We start from the raw sequence: 25,000 nt of genomic DNA on the forward strand, positions 1-25,000 counted from the left end.
ATGGCAATGTCTTATTAAAGGTAAACATTAACAAGAGAATATTGTTGTAATAAATGGTGTTTTAATGAAAAATCAAATTGTTTTGTTTAGTCTGTAATTATGATCAATTATAGAGTTGTAAAAGGAGTTCAGTTCTGCACAAAACACCAACAGCATCATCATTCATGTCTCGCCGTCCCATGAGGCCACACGGGACACTTTCAGCACAGATATACATGCTCTTTAAAAGTGTGTGTGTTGCCAACTGTCCCAAATCCACCGGTGTCTATTGTCTCCCAAATAAATGAGCGGAGAGGATCAGAGCCCGATCTGAGACACGGGAGATCAGATTAATTCCCGGGACGGTTCGGCAGTAGCTCTAATGCAGTCGAGCTATTGAAGACGCATCCCTGCTGAGAGCGCTCGGGACGATTTAATCTCCTAAACTCCTCCCACACCTCCAGAGATCTTCAGCACTCACACTAATGATGTCTGAACATGACTCGAACCTTTAAACTCCACGAGAACTCCGAGGGCATCACATTACACTGCACAGTTAATGCACAGACACAAAGCTGATTTCACAATGCATTATGGGTCAAACACATGTGTCAAAGTGTCCAGCCGGCACTAGAGTAAGTGAGGTCACTCGTGTCAAACGGAGCATGTGAAGTGAATGTTAAACAGCACACGCTAAAGTCTGAGATGATGAATTAGAGACAGATTCATATATACACCATCAAAACTAAATCTACACCTCTCCTTAAATTGATGGGCTACCCATTACAGGCAAAAAAAGAACAATTATGAAGTCCAAAATTATTGATTAAACATTTTTGAAGTGAACTTCCAATAAATATTGTGTCTTTTATAAGCAGTTTTGTGCATTTGCTGTGGTTAAATTGTCTTATAGACTGTATAATATCAGTCATCAGTCGCTGCTCTTTAGATATCACATTAATAACTCAGACTGAATGTTTGAGATCAGTGCACTGAACCATTAGTGCATTACACCATGAACAACATCAATCAAGAGTCCTAAAGTGTGTGACACAGTGATGTTGTCTACTGAGGGGACTTTAAGGACACAGACCCCATTAGCAAATTGTTTCTTGTTTTACACATAAACCTCTAAATGTTGTGGTGTTTATGCTTAAAACAAGAAAATACAGAATTCATTATCTTATGAAGTTTTGCTCATCAAGTAAATGTATCTTTAAGGATATTTAGACATTTTTACTGCAAAACAAGACAAAAATACTGATTAATAAATGGAAATGTCCTATTTTACTCAAATCAAAAATAAACTAATTACATTTTGCATGTAGAAATGAAGACTACATAAGTCTACATTGTGACACTGCAGTTACATACATTGTGCCCCCCGATGCAATATATATAATTATTATTATTGAAATTGTATAGTATTTATATATCATAGTACTCCGCTGGTAATGCCTTTACTTTTTACAGATTTTTTTTTTAATACATTTTTTATCATTGTACAGCAACAGCATCTTTTTACTATAATAGAGTAAAAAACTGTTGTAATGAGAATCATGACTGAAAATAATAAAAACAGTAAAAGTAAAACATGTTACAGTAATGAGAATGAGGGGATAAAATGTGCTGAACTGTCCTGAAAATAAAATCATAATGGTCCTAAATGTAGACTTCATTTTTTTTTTCATAAAGACAATTATATATATATATATATATATATATATATATATATATATATATATATATATATATATATATATATATATATTAGTATTGATTTATATTAAATATGAGCAGTACATTTTCTTGAAGTTTCATATGAAATCACCGAAAACTATTTTTTGCAGTTTAGACTAAAATCAAGAAACATATTATGCGTCTAACCGTAATGTAGTCTAATCGTTAGTGTTCGCAGCTGATGAAGACCGCGAGTGTGAACTGACACACATTTCATCATTATGAACAGTGAGTTTTATATGATCCGATATTCAAACATACATGAAACTCGATGTAAATCTCTGTTCATGCACACGAGTGTTAGAGCTGCACGAGTCTGGATAAATTGAGATTCATGTTGTTTTCTTTTTGTGCTTAGAATAAAGATCACGATTCTCTCATGATTATGAAGAAAAAATGCTTATTTCAGCGATTTACAAAACCTGGACTTAAGGGCAATAAACAAAGTAACATGTAAAGTACTAGAAGTTCTGACTAAATGTTCTCTGCTTCAATTTGTGCAAAAATGCAATAAAAGTTGTAAATCAAAAAGATATACATTTCACAAGAGGATGCAACGAATACATTAAAGTAAACAGCACATTGTAATTATTGCAACAAATTAAAAAAAACAAATTGTATGTGCATACAAAAGAAATAGCAAAACGAGCAGAAAAAAGCTTCATTAACAGTTCTATGTTAAATATGCAATTAATACTGATTTGATGCAGTAAGAATGCATATAACAGACAACATGCAGCTTATATACATTTAGACATCACACAGATCTCACACTTTGTCCCGTCTGCTTATACATTAATATCTGTGTTTGCTTTAATATCTCATCAAGACAGCACAGATTTAATCCCGTCTGTTTACACTGATAATTCATTAACAGCTGTGTTTACATCAATATCTCCTAATGAGGGGTATTTTGATTAAGAACAGCACAGAGTCTCGTACAGGAGCGCTGCATTCATTACGAGACACACGCACACGGGCAGACACGTATGAGAGCGTTTGAGAGCATTCAGCTGTAATCAAACAGCACGGGTAGAGAATATTGTCAGATCTGGGTAATATTGGTAATTATTTGCATCGGTGGCTATTAAATTATTGAACTGAGCAGAGATTCTGTCACACTATCTAATCGTGGCTGCACCCGGCAGTTTGTAAAGCGCTGTGCTGCACAAACATCTTTGGCTGTTGCGTTTAAGTTTATTCAGCGGCTCATGCAACATTGTTGTATTTAATAGATGCCATATAAAGTTTCAAAGATCAACACTTACAAACATGTTGAAGTGAATTTCAAATTTAAATTTGACCGCCTAACAAAAAGGCATGCTACGGGAATGTTAATATACATTGCAGAATCGTTGTCATTTAGGATTGAGATCGCGATCTTTTAACAATTAATCGTGCAGCTCCACTGTCTCTGTGGAAAACACTGCAATTACCCACAAATCACAGGAAGTACCAATCACTCGTCATAGGTGAATGATGTAAGAGAGAGAGAGACTTCCTGTCTCCGTCTTCCGTTCATTAAATAAATCTCTGAATATTTTAATAATTGAAATCAGCATGACATCAGACAATACAGCACAAAACAATCTGTTTCAGGAACTAAATAATGATAACCACAGACACTATATATTACTGCGTACATAAAAACAATACTACCTGGAATGTTCCATTCAATACAAAAGGGATCATTAACATATGAATGGATTTATTCAATATTTACACAGAAATCTGCTTGTATTTGAAGAATAAAGCCATTAAACGATATCAAACACATTTCTCAAGAACACAGTGTTATCTTACAGGTCACTTTGTGTCTCGTTTGGAAGGATGCATCCTCCGGAGGTCGCATTTGTCGGCCGCATACGTCATCGATGCTGTCTCGTTTCAGAAAAGCGAGTAGGACACTCCGAATGCAGCCTTCCAATGCGACCTTTTTCAAGGGAATTCGGAGGATGCATGAGGTGTATCCTTCATGGGCTCTCACAACCCACAATTCTTCACTTCAACGGAAATGAACACCATTTGTTTTGTACAAATAATGGCGCCAATTTGCCCGTAAATATGATGTTCAAACACAAGGAATGTTAATTCCCAAGTTGAAGTACCTCAGTAGATGGGTGCAGAGTATATAAAATGTATAATTATATTAATATATAATTAAAATAAAGTATTAGACTAATAGTACACCTGTAAAATCTATTTTCTTTTCTCTTTACATCATTATAACTCTCCTAAAATGTACCTCATACATTCCCTTCTAAAGGGACTTTGTTCCCTTCTCACTCAAAGCGCTCGCACTTGTTAAAGAGTGGCGTGCTGTCATAGCAACCATGTTACATTCAGTTTCTGTTTGTCCTACGAAGGCCGTCTCGTTTAAATGAGGTTTGTTTAAAAGGAGGACGCCTGGTATACTGCAGCCTTCAAAGGACGCGTCCTACCTAGCACACAACCTTCCAAACGAGACACAGCTAGTGTGTGTGTGTGAGAGTGTGCATGAGTGTGAGTGAGTGAGAGAGTGTGTGTGCGGGAGAGAGTGTGTGCGTGTGTATGAATAACACACAGCACTGCGACCAAAGCACATACATGACTGATGAATCTTGTGCATTTTATTCATGCATGTAGAAGTAAACTGAAGGTCACTGTGACATACTATCAGATAAAACACACACACACGCACACACACACACGAGGGGAAATACACCACAGCTTCACTCGTATGAGTCCTGTACTAGAATGTTTTCACTCCTCAGGAAGTCAAACTAATGTATTAAAGATTAAACTGACATCTAAACTGATCCAAACACTTCAGCTGCACTGATTCCTCTCATCATGTTGGAGCCGTGGCTGAGCAGTTAATGAGACGTGTTGATCTGCGATGGTCTGATTCCTGCCTGCGGCGTGTTCTGATCCATTTACTGTCAATAATCTCTTGTGTTCTGTTGACTGTCACTGGAGCCCCAAAATAAACACTGAAACACCCGTCAAACACCGACCGCTCCACATCCGTCTGACTCACTGCATTCTGAAATTCTCCCGTTATGAGAGTTTTGGGCAATAATGTCACTCTTCCGTATTGTGTTCACAGAGCTGTAGATTTGGGTCACAGTCTCATGAGAGAATCTACAAGAATCATGGAACAGCATTGCTCAATGACTTCTAGAAATGCTTTTGTTTAATATCAGTAAAGTCATGAATCTAAACATTATTGTTTATGCCAAATCCACAAAATAAACCACATGCACATCTCAAACTGAATTTATGGCTGTGTTAGACATTATACACTGTGCGTGTGTGAGAGAGAGTGTATGTGTGTGTGATTGTGAGTGTATGTATGTGCGTGTGTGTGTGAGAGTGTGTGTGTGAATGTGTGATTGTGAGTGTATGTATGTGCGTGTGTGTGTGTGTGTGTGCGTGTGAGTGTGATTGTGAGTGTGAATGTGTGTGCATGATTGTGAGTGCGTGTGTGATTGTGAGTGTGTGTGTGTGTGTGATTGAGAGTGTATGTGTGTGAGAGAGAGTGTGAGTGTGTGATTGTGAGTGTATGAGTGTGTGATTGTGAGTGTATGTATGTGCGTGTGTGTGAGTGTGTGTGAGTGTGTGATTGTGCGTGTGTGTGTGTGAGAGAGTGTGATTGTGAGTGTGTGTGAGAGAGAGTGTGAATGTGTGTGCAGTGATTGTGAGTGTGTGTGTGATGTGTGAGTATGATTGTGAGTGTGTGTGTGTAGTGTGTGTGTGTGCATGACTGTGAGTGTGTGTATGATTGTGCGCATGATTGTGAGTGTGTGTGTGTGAGAGAGAGTGTGAGTGTGTGTGTGTGTGTATGTATGTGCATGTGTGTGTGTGAGAGTGTGTGTGAGTGTATGATTGAGTGTGAATGTGTGTGCATGATTGTGAGTGTGTGTGTGTGTGAGTGTATGTATGTGCGTGTGTGTGTGTGTGAGTGTATGATTGAGTGTGAATGTGTGTGCATGATTGTGAGTGTGTGTGATTGTGAGTTTGATTGTGAGTGTGTGTGTGAGAGTGTGTGTGTGTGTGAGTGTGATTGTGAGTGTATGTATGTGCGTGTGTGTGTGAGAGAGTGTATGTATGTATGTGCGTGTGTGTGTGTGAGAGAGAGAGAATGTGATTGTGAGTGTGAATGTGTGTGCATGATTGTGCGTGTGTGTGAGATTGTGAGTGTGAGTGTGTGCGTGTGTGTGTGATTGCGAGTGTGAAAATGTGCGCATGATTGTGAGTGTGTGTGTGTGAGAGAGAGTGTGAGTGTATGTATGTGCGTGTGTGTGTGAGTGTGAATGTGTGTGCATGATTGTGAGTGTGAATGTGTGTGCATGATTGCGAGTGTGTGTGTGAGAGACAGTGTGAGAGTGTGAGTGTGTGATTGTGAGTGTATGTGTGTGCGTGTGCGCATGATTGTGAGTGTGAATGTGTGATTGTGAGTGTGTGTGTGTGTGTGTGTGTGAGAGAGAGAGAGTGCGAGTGTATGTGTGTGCGTTTGTGTGTGAGAGAGTGTGAGAGATTGTGAGAGATTGTGAGTGTGTGTGCGCGCGCGCGCGTGTGTGTAATATATTTTTGTGTACAGAAGGGATGATTCTACACAATATCCTCATTTAATCATCCTACGGCACTAAACGTGAGCTTTTCTAGAGTGGAAAAAACACTCTGTTTAATTGGCAGGAATATAACAGGGTCAAGCAGTGAGCGCAGTCATATTTATATTCTGAACACACACACACACACACACACACACACACACACACACACGGCAAAGGTCATGCATAACAGAAAACATGTAAACACTGCAATCACACAAACTGTTTTTCCTTTTATATTCCTATTATGTCTTCTTTTCCATCAAAGTATAAGTGTTTAGTAAGGAATAATATACTAAATTATTGCAATGTAAAATATATGACCACACACTACAGCCATTGGCCAATCACAATGAAGTATTGCAGTCATGTAATATATATTATATATTTAGTCATGAAACTAGCACTGCTATGTGGAAAATCACTTGCCAGAGACAACAGTCACATATACAGTTTAAAGCCACATCCGCACTAATCTGTTATTTCAAAAACACATATTTTGCTTTACACGTCTCTGATGCAGACTAGAGTTGTGTTTTCCTCTGCTGAAAATGAAATGTTTCAACATACTTTGGAAATTATGTTTTCAGTGCTGAACTACACATCAACACTTCAAAATGGATTAGTCAGTCTTAAAAAAAAAAAATTACACAGTATAATTACATGTCCACCACACACTGATCAGACATGTTTCTTAGGGAGGGGGGCGTTCACACAAGATGTGATCTTTCGCATAAAAACAGCTGGACAGAGTGCAACAGAATTAAAAACAGAACACATCGTTAAATGTCATGCTCATTACGCGAGATGCTGAAAAGAAACAGAAGATGCAACACAACGGCCGATGACGTCTGTTTGCATGATTGATGAACAGACCAACAAGGTAAAACATTTGGATTCCAACAGTAATTGTACTTATATTTTATTGTTAAAGACTGTGAATTTTTATTCAAGTGCTGCTTTGAAGACTGTAGCATGAATTTAGAGATGTTGACAGACCCACAGTTTCTGTTAATTAAATGCATCTCTAAATTCCTCCCCATTAAAAACACCACTACATATCCCATGATGCACTGATTGATGTGTTGTCTGCAGACGTCCTGTCGTCCGCAGTGAAGTGCCGTCTCTCAGCGAGCACTCACAAATGAACAACAGAAATATACAGACTCAAACAATGAGCCGTTTACAGGCCGGCGGTGACTGACACGAGCTTCTCAAACACAAATATTGTCATGTTTTACTGTACAGAAAGAGAACATTCATACTGTATTCACATCAGTTTACTGCACATCACTGTTCTTCATCACAATACACACATGACCATGCACAAAAACACTAGAGATGCAATGTTGTAAATGGAGCTCTTTATGTGAACTCAAGACACTTCTCAGTTAAAGGTCTATATCATATTATTCTCTCATTTATAAGTCTGTTGGATAAAAGTGTAGCTAATTTGTAAAATAAAATGTAGAGACAGACCGATATATCAGTTTTACCAATTAATTGTTGCCGATAGTTGCTTTTTGGAACTATCGGTTATCGGTATATATCTATGCTGATAGTTGCTAATAATTTATTTGTATTATTCCTCATCAATAAACCTCATCTGGTGAAATACAGTATACTATATCTAGAGTACACAAAACTATCTGTACAAAACTCTTCATCTGGTGAATATAAAGGCCATAAAAAGCTTCTTACATATACTGTAGAGCACTTTAATGGAACCAAGTCTCTGACATTTCCAAATAAGAGTCCCGGGTGTATTTCAGGCTTGTTTATAGTTAAAAGTTCTGTATTATTCTGGTTATTATTGTGATTTTGGTTGCACAATAGACTGCTTTTGGGATATTATTCATTTTGAAGCCTCAATGTCTGTGCCCTTTATTGTACAGAAAGATTAAGACATTTTTTATATAATTCTATAGGCTAAATCTTTATTATTATTACTATATCGGTCTATTAATCAGTTATTGGCCTTTTCCTCCACCTTAGTTATCGGCCGACCTCTAATAAAATGACATTTCTTAAATGTTTCTCCAAAAAACTCCACAGAAAAAGTAAACTAAGTTTGAGTAAATATTGTGTGCAATAGAAAAGTGTTCTTCCAAATTAAACGATCTTATCTTAATCTTATTTGCTGTCATTAAATGGTGTGGTACAGGGCTGGGTGATAGGACCATGTTATCGGATATCAACAATATATCTTACAAAGATCCCGATGCCGACTGCGACACTCAGTTGACAGACGATGATCGACAGTATCGGGAGATGGCAAAACCATGGATCTGTGAATCAGCAGATATATTAAACTGTGATCAGGGTGTAAAACCTAATGCAACGTGGCTGAATCCAGTTCACAAGCTCCTCGTCCAAATGTATTTCATGCGCGGGTCATTTTGCTCATCTACCCGCAACAGACGGCGATCCATAAGATGTCTCGGAGTGACACATGACAAGAAATGCTGTTAGTCACAAAGACACGCGCTTGAAGAAACACACCTTATTATATTATTAAGAACAGACAAAAGAAAAGCAGTCAATGCTTGTGTCTGATTCGCTGTTTGTTCAGAGGTGTGCAGCGGGACCCTGTCTCGTTGAACAAGCAGGTAAAGAGTTCTCTCTTTTTTTTCCTGTTTCATTTGTCTGAAAACTCTTTGCAAGAATAATGTCGTCTAATGCTGCAAATGATCTCCAATCATCTTGTAAGGTGCTGTGAGTTTTATTCACTTTATTTCCTCGCTGTTAGCATGCATTGTGAACGCAACTCTGCAGGTTCAGTAATATACATCTTTCTATTAAAGACACAAAGACGAAAGTGATTAAATCATAAAGTAATACAAGACACGTTGTACCTAAAAGCATTAACTGTATTACCAAAACACAACAAACACAAATTCGATAAGAACACACATTTGGCAGCATTATTTTGGGAACACAAGGGAATTTATTTGGCTTATTTATTATGATGATTATTGTCTTTTCATTTATTATTGTCTTTAGATCTTAATCTGTAGGATATTAGTAATTTTCCACCTAAATTTTTTAAGTAAAATCAATAAAGCAAAAATATTCACCGTATGGGGGCCTGGGCATCTCAGCGAGTAAAGATGCTGGATCCAGGGTGTGCTGAGTGACTCCAGTCAGGTCTCCTAAGCAACCAAATTGGCCCGGTTGCTAGGGAGGGTAGTGTCACATGGGGTAACCTCCTCGTGGTCGCTATAATGTGGTTCTCGCTCTCGGTGGGGCGCGTGGTGAGTTGTGCGTGGATGCCGTGGAGAATAGCGTGAAGCCTCACGCACTATGTCTCCGTGGTAACGCGCTCAACAAGCCACGTGATAAGATGCACGGATTGACGGTCTCAGACGCGGAGGCAACTGAGATTCGTCCTCTGCCACCCGGATTGAGGAGAGTCACTACGCCACCACGAGGACTTAGAGGGCATTGGGAATTCCAAATTGGGGAGAAAAGGGGAGACAATCCCAAAAAAATAAATAAATAAATAAAATAAATTGTAGACGACTTTATCACTGAAGTCTGTTGTATTTGTGATCAAACTCAACAACTAAACAATAAATTATGAAGCAAAACTAAAAATACTGAATTATATAACAAAATCAATCCCATCTCTTCAGATCAGGAGTTTCAAACACGGATGCGGAACAATTTGAGGGAAATAAATAAGTCAATTATGCTACAGATATTTGCATCCAATTATGATATCAGTACAATACAGGTGCATCTCAATAAATTAGAATGTCGTGGAAAAGTTCATTTATTTCAGTAATTCAACTCAAATTGTGAAACTCGTGTATTAAATAAATTCAATGCACACAGACTGAAGTAGTTTAAGTCTTTGCTTCTTTTAATTATGATGATTTTGGCTCACATTTAACAAAAACCCACCAATTCACTATCTCAAAAAATTAGAATACATCATAAGACCAATAAAAAAAACATTTTTAGTGAATTGTTGGCCTTCTGGAAAGTATGTTCATTTACTGTATATGTACTCAATACTTGGTAGGGGCTCCTTTTGCTTTAATTACTGCCTCAGTTCGGCGTGGCATGGAGGTGATCAGTTTGTGGCACTGCTGAGGTGGTATGGAAGCCCAGGTTTCTTTGACAGTGGCCTTCAGCTCATCTGCATTTTTTGGTCTCTTGTTTCTCATTTTCCTCTTGACAATACCCCATAGATTCTCTATGGGGTTCAGGTCTGGTGAGTTTGCTGGTCAGTCAAGCACACCAACACCATGGTCATTTAACCAACTTTTGGTGCTTTTGGCAGTGTGGGCAGGTGCCAAATCCTGCTGGAAAATGAAATCAGCATCTTTAAAAAGCTGGTCAGCAGAAGGAAGCATGAAGTGCTCCAAAATTTCTTGGTAAACGGGTGCAGTGACTTTGGTTTTCAAAAAACACAATGGACCAACACCAGCAGATGACATTGCACCCCAAATCATCACAGACTGTGGAAACTTAACACTGGACTTCAAGCAACTTGGGCTATGAGCTTCTCCACCCTTCCTCCAGACTCTAGGACCTTGGTTTCCAAATGAAATACAAAACTTGCTCTCATCTGAAAAGAGGACTTTGGACCACTGGACAACAGTCCAGTTCTTCTTCTCCTTAGCCCAGGTAAGACGCCTCTGATGTTGTCTGTGGTTCAGGAGTGGCTTAACAAGAGGAATACGACAACTGTAGCCAAATTCCTTGACACGTCTGTGTGTGGTGGCTCTTGATGCCTTGACCCCAGCCTCAGTCCATTCCTTGTGAAGTTCACCCAAATTCTTGAATCGATTTTGCTTGACAATCCTCATAAGGCTGCGGTTCTCTCGGTTGGTTGTGCATCTTTTTCTTCCACACTTTTTCCTTCCACTCAACTTTCTGTTAACATGCTTGGATACAGCACTCTGTGAACAGCCAGCTGCTTTGGCAATGAATGTTTGTGGCTTACCCTCCTTGTGAAGGGTGTCAATGATTGTCTTCTGGACAACTGTCAGATCAGCAGTCTTCCCCATGATTGTGTAGCCTAGTGAACCAAACTGAGAGACCATTTTGAAGGCTCAGGAAACCTTTGCAGGTGTTTTGAGTTGATTAGCTGATTGGCATGTCACCATATTCTAATTTTTTGAGATAGTGAATTGGTGGGTTTTTGTTAAATGTGAGCCAAAATCATCATAATTAAAAGAACCAAAGACTTAAACTACTTCAGTCTGTGTGCATTGAATTTATTTAATACACGAGTTTCACAATTTGAGTTGAATTACTGAAATAAATGAACTTTTCCACGACATTCTAATTTATTGAGATGCACCTGTATATTGCTTATTTTCTCATTTTAGCTCCAGCAGGACAGAAACTGATTGTGTTACATACAGTACATCACATATGTCACATGTGCACAAACATGTCATTAGTGTACAGAGCTCACACATTTCCACAAATACAGTTATTGACAAACAATACACTAAAGCAATGTTCATATGAGCTTTATCAATGTGGACAATTATCTTTTCCAGATGCATCTGGATTAATTGACCGTGAGAACAGGATCACTGTCTTAAACGTCTGACTCGCTGTCAGATGACCTCCTGATGTCCTGGACATTTAGACATTAAAGTTGATTAAAGACTTTAGAGACGGTTGATCAGATCAATGAGATGCAGATAAGACAGATGCTTATACACATGATCATGCACAATCCAATCAAACTGACTTCAGAAACTCAGATGCCCACATCACAGACGAGTGAAGAACAACAGCGCTAACGGATAAAAGACAGAAATAAACAGCAGAAGCTAAAGAACGCCAACGGCTTTAACTGACTAAACCTCAAAAACATCAGAGAACATCATATAATACCAGCAAACCTCCACATACTTTATATAACAGCATCATCTGTTCATGTGGGTAAAACTTAAAGTCCCGCCCACACAGAACGACGTCATACAATTTACAATAAACGTAAAATAAATCTGCATAAACAGCAGGCGATCACGGTCACGCTCAATAACAAGAGAAGAATCATAAAGTGAGGGCAGATGATGTGTATGTGACCGGCCTTCGTTTAGCTCCGCGTTGTGTGGATAAATGAACAAGACCGGGCAACAGGAATTACTCAGGCCAGATTTTATTCTGCATGAATAAAAGAAACAAATTAATCAAAATAAGCTCGAATCTGTGGCCTTCTCTCACAACTGGAACACCAGCCTGTCCGTGAAAAGCATTATTTTAGCCACAGAGCTTGCACACTCATGCTTAATGAACTCTCTCCAAAAATACATGCTCCATATCATTCACACAAACTTCATACATGTTTGAATAAGATTAAAGTGCATTTAAGAACAAAATTACATGTTTTATTACAATAAACAAAACTCATATCAAACTTTTTAGACGGAGCTTCAGCACAACTAACCTCTCTTCAGTCGCGCTTACCGCGAACTGAAGGAGAGCAACCGGAACCGGAACATAAGTCTTAAAGGAGCCACGCGCCATTTTTAACAATACTGAAAAAGTACCATATAACCATAGAAACATGACATCTCAAATAAAAGAAATCAATATTAAAAGAATAAATTAAATGAAATATTAAAAGAACTTCCAGAATACAAAATAATTATATAAATATAACAAATGATAATAACAAAAAGAGAGATTTTGTGTGAAATTAATAAATAAATATAACGCCTGTTACATGTACAATCACTCGACTCTTTCTGAGAGCACTTCCTCTGCATTTAATCAATACTAATCAATAATCTTAATGATCCAGTATATACAGTGGCGGCCTTAAGCATCTGGTGGCCCGTTTCAAGATAATGTGGGGCCCTACTTGAAAAACCAACTTGAAAGATTCAAGTTGGTTTTCATCAATATGGTATATTTTTGGACATCACCTTAAATGCATTATGTGCGCTTTCAGCATCAACAGCTCAGCATAGAAATAATGCAAACAATTCCCTTAATTAAAAACCGAAACAATACCAATATTTTTGCTTTGGAATAAGGAGAAGCCTCGCCCTTCGGCAACTACTATTTGGCACTGAATAGCACTATGTGTTATGTATCAGCTGACATAAAAACAGCTTAAACAATTCCCTCATATTAAATTAACAACAACAGCAATAACATATTTTGCTTGGGAACTAAGTGTCTGAAACGACTGGTAGTTTACAATTCTTTCAGCACCGTGGGCAGCTCACTACAGGTCTGGGTAGGGTTGCACCAGCTGTGCATAAGGTCTCACATAAGTTAAGACGTAAAGTTCACACTAAGGGCTTAGTAACTACTAGTTAGTTTGTAACGAAGTCAGTGCTTAATTTGGTTGCACTACCTGTTCTTAAGGCAAGACTTAACTAGCAGGTCGTAAGCTCTCCGTAAAGTGATGAGTAGTCGCATAATATGACGTTTACCTGCATTGATCCAATAAACAGCCTTCAAATTTGTACACAGAAGTGTTAAAAAGCCATGAACTTCAATCTGATCTTGTTACAGTCGATGTTCAAACTTGTTTGATCAGGGCCATTTGGGTGATTTCTGTTACCATTATGATTTAAAAAGGAGCCAAACAACTATGTGATGATAAATGGCTTCATATGATCACTATCCTTAAATAAAAGATCAGTCATATTTTCAAAATCAATGCCAAAATTTCACAATTTCTGCCAGGGTATGCACAACTGTATAACAATAATCTACAACTCGTACAAAGACCTTCAGGGCAGATCCTGTAAAACATAACTGTTGTGAAGTTTGTCCAGAGAATTGAGAGAAGTTCAAAGTCTCTTTAAAGGGACAGTTCACCCAAAAATGAAAGTTCTCTCATCATTTACTCACCCTCATGTCATCCCAGATGTGTATGACTTTCTTTCTTCTGCAGAACACAGATGAAGATTTTTAGAAGAATATCTCCGCTCTGAAGGTCCTTAAAATGCAAGTGAGTCGAGATATTTTTCTATTTTTCTTCATTTGTGTTCTGCAGAAGAAAGAAAGTCATACACATCTGGGATATCATGAGGGTGAGTAAATGATGAGAGAACTTTCATTTTTGGGGGAACTATCCCTTTAATAAAACATCACTCTAGATGAGCTGTAAGATATATAAATCAGTGAAGAGTTCAATGTGGTCTTTATAAATGACACAAATATTCAATATAATAAAATCCTGCATTTGGGGCAACATTAAGTTGAATGTTTTGTTTTTTTAAATGATCAGAGAAACTTTGCAGCATCAGTGATCGACACAGCTCGTGTTTCCGAGTTAAACGCTTGAATCCTCATCATTTAAAAGCATGGTGGGATAATTCAACAGGAGTCATTTCATCTTTACGCCTTCAGTGACTATATTAACATGATTAATGAAGCTTGTGTGAATTATGAGCATCTAAACACAGAAGAGAAGTTCTCCAAATATTATGTCTCTGTCAGGTTTATCTTTAATGTCAATATGATATCTAAATTCACTATTTAAATGATACATTCCTAGTCTTATTCATCAGTGAGTGTTGTTCGAAATAAATAAAATGTTAGTATTTGTAATCTTTCATCCAAATGTAACTTGCTGCACCTCTAACATGACTTTTCTTTTCAGTTGATTTCATCAAGTCCTCTTTATTTATCCACATGTAAAATAGACACTTACACCATCCACAATTCCTCATTAAATCAAGTCCTGGCTTACGTTTATTCTTATTAAATATCAGAGTTTTAATTAGAAATACGTCACATTTCATGTTGTCTGGCTGAGTGTTTGAATGTTCGAGTTGCATGTAAAAAACAGTGTTTTGTAGAAACATCAAATCCATTTTCCACAACACACTTTCCTTTTCTTGTCCCTCATGGACGTCCGGTGTTGACGGTGTCCAATGAGTTTAATGAGTGTTGTTTGAGTGAAAGTGAGCTGGCAGGTTTTTCTCTCGTTCTGTATTCAGCAGAGAGCGATTGCTGTTAGACCTTAAAAATGACCTGTTTGTTCACACTCCACGAATACTAATGTTCTTACATCAATGTGTTCTTCAAAAAACACTATGACCCGGCCAAGAACACACCGCTCGAGCAGAAACACACACACACAATCAGAACACTTTTAATTACGCTCACTTTGGGTCACAGTAAGAGTGATTTTATATCGTGGTAATGGTAGACATCACAATACAGTTATTTTTCCTGCATTTTAATGACATATCAATCATTGCATGGTACAGGGTGGTGTTGTTTTTTCAACTATGAGCTCTTTTATTATATTTCTTTATTATTATATTTTTATTTTTAAATCTATTAAACAGGTCACATTAAAAGTGTCTTGGAAACGTTTTACTACACACTCATCATTTAGTTTTGCAACTACATTTTTTTTTAAATTTTTTTTTTAACTTTACTTCCAAATCAAGACTTTCAAATCTTAAAAGTCCATCATAAAAATATGAATCATTACATTTTAAAAGCATGATAACCTAAAAAGATTGAAATGAATCGTTTCAATATCTATAGATTTCATCAGTGCCTGTCCACTTTTCCAGTCCTCTTCGTTCCATAAGTATTTTTCCTGTTCGGGTGATTCCCCAGCTCTGAAGTGAATCACAACATTACAAACTTTGATTTGAAGCAAAAAACGTATTAAAAAGACAAGATACAAGACAATTTTAACCTTGTGTGACCCTGCGTCCACATGTGTGGACGTTGTATTTTGACTTTGCTACCCACAACGCATAATTTTAATTAATTTAAGCTGACTGAATATTGTTCACAAGACTCTACACTGTCATTTAAGGGTTAAACTTCTGGCGCACCGCATCACGTGACACAACAGCATGACATCGACTTTCGTGAAGCACTTCTACGGGCGCAACGCCAACAAAAGTGCCTCTGGTAAGAAACCTCTAAGTTTTTTTGATTGAAAACTGTTTGGTTGTAAAGAGGAGAGTCTCTAGTTTCATTTGATATGCCGCTTTAAAAAATCTGTTCATTTTTCACGCATCAGCGCGCTGATAAACATGATGTCCACATATGTGGAAATTAGGACCACATTTCCTCAAGTTGAAAAAACATGTTATAATAATCATAATAATAATAATAATCAGTACATATATTCATCATTCAAAATTTTATTTTAACATGGTTGGCAGTGATTGGATGATTCTGGCCATTATTTTAAATCAAAATTAATAATTCAGCTTTATAGAAAATCAGCCGTAATGTCTGTAATGCTTTAAAAACATGAATAATCAACACTCCTAGACACATAAGCTATCTGATGAAAAAATAAATATCGGTATTATTTAAAATGTCACAACTCAGTCCCACTGTCCACATATGTGGACATACATTTTTTTTTATTGGGTGCTACAAGTTACAAATCAAAAAGGGAAATGGAAAATGCAAACAGCAGTCACGCTCGGGTCTCAGGAGATTAAAGAGGGAATGAACTACAATCCAGTGTAAGGAGAGCGATTGTGTCATTCACAGTGCATCATGGGAGTGGGCGGAGCTCTTTTGATGTGATTCTGTGATTGGTGGATCTCCCTTTAGCATTATGGGTAGTGTAGTTCTTTACTAGAAATTACACAATTATACACAATCTTTTTTTTTTTTATGAAGTTGAAATTACATAGACTGGTGACTTCAACAGACGCATACAGTATATCATCGATTAACAACCTCAGAGCTCACGGAAGATCTGCCTTTAAACGTTTATATCTTCTCCTTAATAAGCAACTCACCTGTGGAAAAAATTAATGAGCTTTTCACTTGTGGAACCAGATTGTTGGGCTCTATTGTGTGAAAATTATTTCAATCAGTTCTTACACATATTACCACAAACACAATATGCATCCATCTTTAAGTCATACAACGGATGTGATAAACTGCCAGTAAATCTCTACAGGGGCTTCACACTCCAAACGTATACTGATTAAATGGCCCACAGGAGCCCGACACACAACCATCTTTCATAAAATGACACACACTTACAGTACTTGGAGGCCAATGTGAACGAAGGACAGAGCAACAAACCCATTCAAAACAAAATCAGATATGTACCGCTGTAAACACACACACTTACTGCAACAACAGCGCTGAAAGAGTGTGTTTGTGTGTATTAGATGTGTTCCTGAACACGCACAGTATTAGCTCAATGTTTCCTGCTCTTTAACCATTGATGCATTTGTGCACTTCAGTGCATTTACTCTCTGTGTTAGAGTCATCGTGAGAGGAAACCATCGATCCCAAAACAATTTAGCTGCCCAAGGCCAGCAGATGGGCAGAATGAAGCTTTAAACCTGTAAAGAGCTCGTGCACCGATTCTCCTCACCGAGACCTTCCTGCAATCACTCACGAGTTATTAACTGCATTTGACATGTCACCTAACGCACATAAGGTCAAAGAGCAGATATCCTCACCTCACACACTCATTCAAGGACATCTGATTATTACAACAGAATGTACACCAAACCCCGTCTCAGCTCCGTGTACAAGTGAAACTCCTGCCATGTTACGTGAAAGTAAACACGGTGTTCCACAACCACAGCGTGATGTGCAGTCTATAGCAACTTTCACACATGAAACCTGTTTTATTGCAGTTAAATGTGCCAGATTTGTCTTTTATCCGTTTTGCACACAGAATGCTGTTAAACTCCGTGACGTCATTTACCAGAAAGGTTTTTGGTCCTGCGAACACGTCGTTCCTGAAGGAGGAGGAGTTATTTTATCATGAGTAACAGAATCACTTTAACTTGTCAACAAATTATCTGTTCAGATGAAGCACTTTAGTTTTACTAACTGTCCAATCTGACAACGTTCCGACACATCCCGAGTCACAGGCGTTAAACGGTGTGGAGTAACAGTGTCATCTATGTCAGAACTTCGTGATTGGCTCAAAGCAGACTTCTGACCGTATATCTAATAGGGATGGGCATTTTGGTCATTTTGTCTACTCAAGTACTCGGACTAATTACTCGTCGAGTACTCCAGAGGCAATGACATGTACTGCATTTACTTATTTGTAGCTAAGTTGTTGCTCACGATGACATTTTGTTGTTTACAAAAAGTCATAAAAATACGCCATAAATCTTGCAAAACAACTTTAGCATTTTTTTTATTTTTATATATATTTTTATTATTTTTTTCCTCCCCAATCTGGAATGCCCAATTCCCAATGCGCTCCAAGTCCTCGTGGTGGCATAGTGACTCGCCTCAATCCGGGTGGCGGAAGACGAATCTCAGTTGCCTCAGCATCTGAGACCGTCAATCTGCGCATCTTATCATGTGGCTTATTGAGTGCGTTACCGTGGAGACATAGCGCGCGTGGAGGCTTCACGCCATCCATGCACAACTCGCCACACGCCCCACCGAGAGCGAACCACATTATAGTGACCACGAGGAGGTTACCCCATGTGACTCTATCCTCCCTAGCAACCGGGCCAATTTGGTTGCTTAGGAGACCTGGCTGGAGTCACTCGACACACCCTGGATTCAAACTTGTGACTCCAGGTGTGATAGTCAGCATCAATACTCACTGAGATACCCAGGCCCATAAGATATAAGCAATCAAACATAGTGGCAAACCTGTGGAACGACATTTTCCTACACTTTCAAAAACACTCTCCATTACTGCATACTTTGGAAAACAACAACATTAAGTACCGGAAAAAACATTAAGTTAAACCGATTAAACATGGCGTTGTGGCCTGTGAACGAGGCAGCCAAAATATTTTCCCCTTTTGGAACAGTTTTGCATCGGAAGCGCATATATGATGCCTTAAAATGCGCTCTAGGTAGGCAGCTCACTATGTTTTGGAACAGAGCTCAAGTTTCAGGAATTCAAGACAGGAATAAGCCCTCGGAATAATTTCCTGCTATAATAGATGTGTGTTTATAATGACCAGAAGGGAAATATTTACGTCCAGCAAATGCACATTATCTCTGATGGAAAGTTCAGGAGATGTTCACAAATGTGTCTGTATGGATGTCAGATGAAGCAGGCATCAGTTTACAGGATTAATGCCCATGACATCATCCTGACACCATGGAAACAGTTTCACATTCGCTCGGTTTAAAGGAGGAATCCTGCTGGAATTGGCAAGAAATCACAGAGGATAAAGAGACAAATAACAACAAATAAGATACTGTAAAACTCTGGACACTTCATAATGATCACATCCCATAGACTCCAGTCATACAGACCAGAATATCTGATCAATAATATCACATGTGACGTGATTGATGTGTCAGATTCATTTCTAGTTTACTCAGAGTTTCAACATGCGTTTGAAACTAAACATGATTATTAAAGCAGCATCAGTAGAGCTGTCAAAATTATGAAATTTGTCTGACGATTAATTGTCAAACAAATAATTGCGATTATGGTAATTAATTGTCTTGTTAAGGTGTCATATAAATGGTCAAGGTGTGCTTTTTTCCTGCATGTGTGCTTCATACATCTTAAGAAGTCATTTTTACATATTTAACTTCAAATATATAAATCAAATCATAAAATAGGGATAAACTGTGATTTCCTTATAAGGCTTTAGAAACTTATGAATGACATGAAAAAATAAAATAAATATCAAAATACTTCTAAATAATTAAAATAGGTCTCTCTTTTTGGTCAACTTTAGTTTTGGTCAATTTTACATTTACACTTGTTTTTTGAACTCGTGTATTTTATATATATAGGACTTCAAATGCACCATTCATGGCGTTCATTTATACATGTACATTCGCTTAAAATTCCCTTATTTGGGCATTAAAATGTGATTGGAATTTGAACGCTCAATAATCGTGGTAACCGTGATCAGACAGTTATTTAATAATCGTGACAGGTCTAGGCATGAGGAATTTCATCTGATAATGAATTGAGCAGTTAATAACTGACAGTACTGAATGTTAATGTATATCACAGTGAGAATCAAAGGAGCGGATCCTTTATAATCGACTTCTAAATGAGTCTCTCGTCTCCCTTCAGGCTCCGTCGTATTACAGACGCTAAAAATAGTGCGATGAGCCGCTCTGTCCTTCAGTATCAAAGATAAATTAACCCACTTACACAAAACACACCCACAATTCATTCTGTGTCAGAACTTGACAGAATTTTGGTCCAATATGAAAAAGAACTGTACATTTGTGTTTGTGAAGTGCAATGTGAACCTGAACTTTTGACTTATTCTTACTCATTCCAGCTGTTTTTATGAGCACTAGAAGTGTACGCTCGGAAAACGAAACTGTTCTCTCATTTCCAAATGATCTCAAATTAAAAGAACAATCATATTTAAACTGTAACTAGTGGTTGTCCAACACAGAAATAGAAACACAGGAGAGACTGGAGTCTTATCTAGAGAGCAGAATATCATAGAGACCACCTAGCAACCACTCAGAACACCCTAGCAACCTCATAGCAACCACCCTTAGTGTGGCAAACACCACCATATTGTCTTCAGTAAATGTAAAACTCTAGTGATCTCATAATACACACACACACACACACACACACGCAAACACACTTTGATTTAATCTGTGCTGTTCTTTGTGTTCTGTATAATTACACACACACACACACACACATTCAATTAAACCACAGCAGTGTGTGTGTGTGTGTGTGTGTGTGGTTCCATTCCATTAGTGAGAATCGATCGGGTGGCTGAAATCGCTGACTAATCTGCAAGAGCTGCGAGTGTGTGTGTTTTATATGAAACACACACACACACACACACACACACACACACACACACACACACACACACCTCTTTCCAAGTGTGAGTTTGTCTTTATATTATGAGTGTTTGTCCTTGTGTTCATCTCAAGGAGAAATACTGACTCTGTTCCAAACTCTAGTGATCCGTCTTGCTGTCTACATAGGCAGTTTCCTTCTAAATGCATGTGTAAAATTTCAGCACAGTCGAGCGCTCAATCTTTAAAATATACTCGTGTGTCTGTGAGCCCGTATGGATGCGTGTGACACACAATGACTGCTTTGTGATACTCTTTAGTATGGCAGGTGCATGTGCAGTTGGCGCACAAAGATGTGGAATGCCCACATGTCTGGAAAAACTACGCTGTACACAGACAGTCCGCATGTACTGTGCTGATGATGAAATTCACGTCATGCGCACCATGTGCAAGACATACTGGCATGTAGAAAACCAAGGTATCCTTTGGTGATAAGGCAGCATCCTAACTGAAATAGAACCTCATAAGTATCAGCGGTGTCCCAAATGATGCACTACACATTATGCACTTGGCCATATAGTGTAGGAACTTTCAACACTAATGGTTTTTATTACACGGAAGCATTCACTGTTTTTCATCTGATGGAAGTAATGCTTCAAATGCACGCAATAGTGTACTGGCCGACTTCAGTTCAACACTTATACATATAATCCACATTCTCACACCTCAAATCACATTTGTAAGCGGTTGTCTTCACAGAAGTTTCACTAGTTGTCAGATTCATCATTAATTATAATTGTTTTGTTGGGACAGCATCACAGCCAGGTAACTCCGCCTCTTTACGCTACATAGAATCACGACCGCTGAGATCATGAAGTGTCCAACATTATACACTTCGTCATTTCAGTCGAATAAGTACATCATCCGGGTACTCGTAGTACACTACTTATTTTTATTTATTTATTTTTTTGCGATTTTTTTTTTGCATTTTTAGAGTGAACGCACTACTCGCACTACTTAAACTACAAATTAGCATACAGTAGAATAGTGGTTATTGCCGGTTGTTATCAAAGAATAAACCGCGACAGGATGATCAGGACCCCAACGAGAAGCGGACGAGTCGTGAATCACCCTGAAGGGGTTTATTTTGCGATAACAACCGGCTGACATTATCCCGCTTATTACATGGCTAACTACCAAATGAATAAATAAATGGACATGAAACATTGATTTGCACTAATATTATGTGAGGAGAAAGAGACCACGGAGTCTACAGAATCAGATGAATTCCACCTCCGGTTTGCGTCGGCGTTCTGTTGGTGTTTACATTGTAATTAATGTAATTCTGACTCCTCATTAACCCGCTTATTACAAGACTACTCGCCAAATAAATAAATAAATAAACAAACAAACATGAAACAGTGATCTGAGAAGCAGGAAAGATGACTCACAGAACCTGGATGATATGTGGATGTGCGGTTGTTACTGAGAAATATCAGACCACTAGATGGCGCCATTGACCAATCAGAACAGAGTATTCCAGACAACTGATGTGATAAAATACCTTAAAATGCAGCCTACATATTCAGCACACTAGGTCTTAGAACAGAGTCATTGTGTTCTCAATGTGTGTGTGCGCGCGTGCGTGTGCACGCGCGTGTGTGTGTGTAAGAACAGTTGGAGCTGAATGTTTCTCTGACACTAAAATGTACAACAGTATCTGTCCAGCTGCTTTTAAAATGCCAGAGCTGTCAATCAAACTCTAGTGGTTTTGTTATCGTGCGGAGCAAGTGATTCATTCCCCCCCGCCACCGGACAGTGATTGCACAGATGCATGCTGGGAGGTTGCATTTCAGAGCCAGGACTGCCTCAAATAGAATACAGTTTATTATGAATTAATATGACAGTCACATGCAAAGAGTTCACACAATAAAACTGTCAAATATGCGAGTTTAAACTATCTGTTTGTCTGACCAATGGAAGATGGAGTATTCAATAAAACCTTGAATTTGGTTTGGTGATGTAGAAATGTCACACAAAATTCATTTTACTTAAAGCTGAAGTGTGTCAGTACACTCTGATCATGTGGGGTGTTTGACAGACTTCAGTTATTGATCAGTGTTTGATATTACACAAGCAATCATTTCCACATCTACTAAAAGCTCTAAAAGACTTGATGTGTGAAGATTAAAAAGTGCTGCTGTCACAAGTGTGTTCTGCTCTTCTCAGAGTAAATATCTCTTGTCTCTTGATGATCAGTGAGGATCTGTGTTAGTTTACAGCTGTTAATGTGCAACCCTTCAGAAATAACTGAGAAATAACACTTTACTTTTTCAAACAGTCACAGATATTCTCTTTAGCTCTTCTGTTAGTTTATACGCCGATTAAACAACGATGAATGGTGCAGCTATTTATGATACACGCATACTTGAAACACAGTGGAAGAGGTTTCTTTAAAAAACACACAGTTCCTGTTACGATATTCATAACACAGAAACCTCAAGAGCCACAAAACACACACACACACACACACACACACACACACACACACACACACACGAGTCAACGTGAAGAATCTGCTTTAATAGAGATATTCAGACCTGACAGAAAACACCTGCCATCTCTGTTCAGCAGAACACAAACATTATATAAACTTTAAACACAGTCAGAAGACTTCCCAGAAGCACAAATGAAGAGTTCATCTTCCTGATGAGTATAATGACTGTATTAAAGTCAGAAAGTGTGATTTAATCATGAGATCAGTGGTGTGTGAGAGTTCATTCATCTCATCTGACCCTGATGTTAGTCGAGTGCACAAACCTTCCTGAAGAACAACTGTGCCAGGGGCAGATGGGTAAAGGGGGTATAACCCACATACTACAGGGGCAGATTTCAGCTGAGCGGAGCGGCCCGAGGGGGTAAAACGACAGTATAAGAGGGTTTAAAGTATCAAAAGAGGACACGAGAGAGATATCACAATGAGAGACCCAGATCCTGCTGCAAGAGGACTGAAATTCAGGATTCTTCATGTGGAAAAAGAAGGACAAACATTGATCTGATGAAACTGCAGAACATCCGATCACACCATTATGATTGAGAGGACTTCTGTCCTACACTTCACACACACGCACAACACACGCATACACATGCACAACACACACACACACACGCAAAACACATGCACACACATGCACAACACACACACACACACAACACACACACACATGCACAACACACACACACACACACACACACACAACACACACACACACACACAACACACACACACACACACAACACACACACACATGCACAACACACGCACACAACACACGCGCACAACACACGCGCACACACACACGCGGGCGCACAACACGCACATGCACAACACGCACACACACGCACACACACGCGCACAACACACAACACACACATGCACAACACACACACGCACACGCGCACAACACACACACGCACACGCGCACAACACACACACGCACACGCGCACAACACACACACGCACACGCGCACAACACACACACTTTTTGAGAGATAATCATGGACTTTACAAAGATGCATCTTCATATTTCTGTATTAGAACAAGTACTGTTCCGGCAGCTGGTAATGCATCGTGCTGGCAACACACAGGCACAGGTTCGATCCCCGGGGAACACATTGATGAAAACACTGACAGGATGACTGAATATAAGACTGAATGCACTGTGAATCACTCCGGGCAAAAACATCTGACAAATACATAAATGTAATAATGACAATTTTAAACTAGGAAATGACATTCTATGAGTTACAAGCAGAAATAAAGTACAGTACGCAGCACTATACATACAGTACAAGCATATATACAGTACACAGTAGCTATAACACTATTTTTAAGATTTATGCATTTAAATTTAATGTTTAATGTTTAACAAAATAAATGTAAAATTACATGTAAAAAATTAAAACATTACTTTTTTTTTATTAAATATTACTCAGTTCAATGTGATGTTTTTGTCATGAAATAG

General features: G+C 38.4%; 1 protein-coding gene across 2 annotated transcripts in view; it reads right to left on the minus strand.

The window, feature by feature from the left end:
- LOC127437104 (contactin-1a-like) overlaps positions 1 to 25,000 on the minus strand; it is a 74,594-nt gene that overhangs the window by 48,740 nt on the left and 854 nt on the right. The window lies entirely within an intron of this gene.

The sequence above is a fragment of the Myxocyprinus asiaticus genome, chromosome 48, assembly GCF_019703515.2.
Source record: "Myxocyprinus asiaticus isolate MX2 ecotype Aquarium Trade chromosome 48, UBuf_Myxa_2, whole genome shotgun sequence".
NCBI lineage: Eukaryota > Metazoa > Chordata > Actinopteri > Cypriniformes > Catostomidae > Myxocyprinus > Myxocyprinus asiaticus.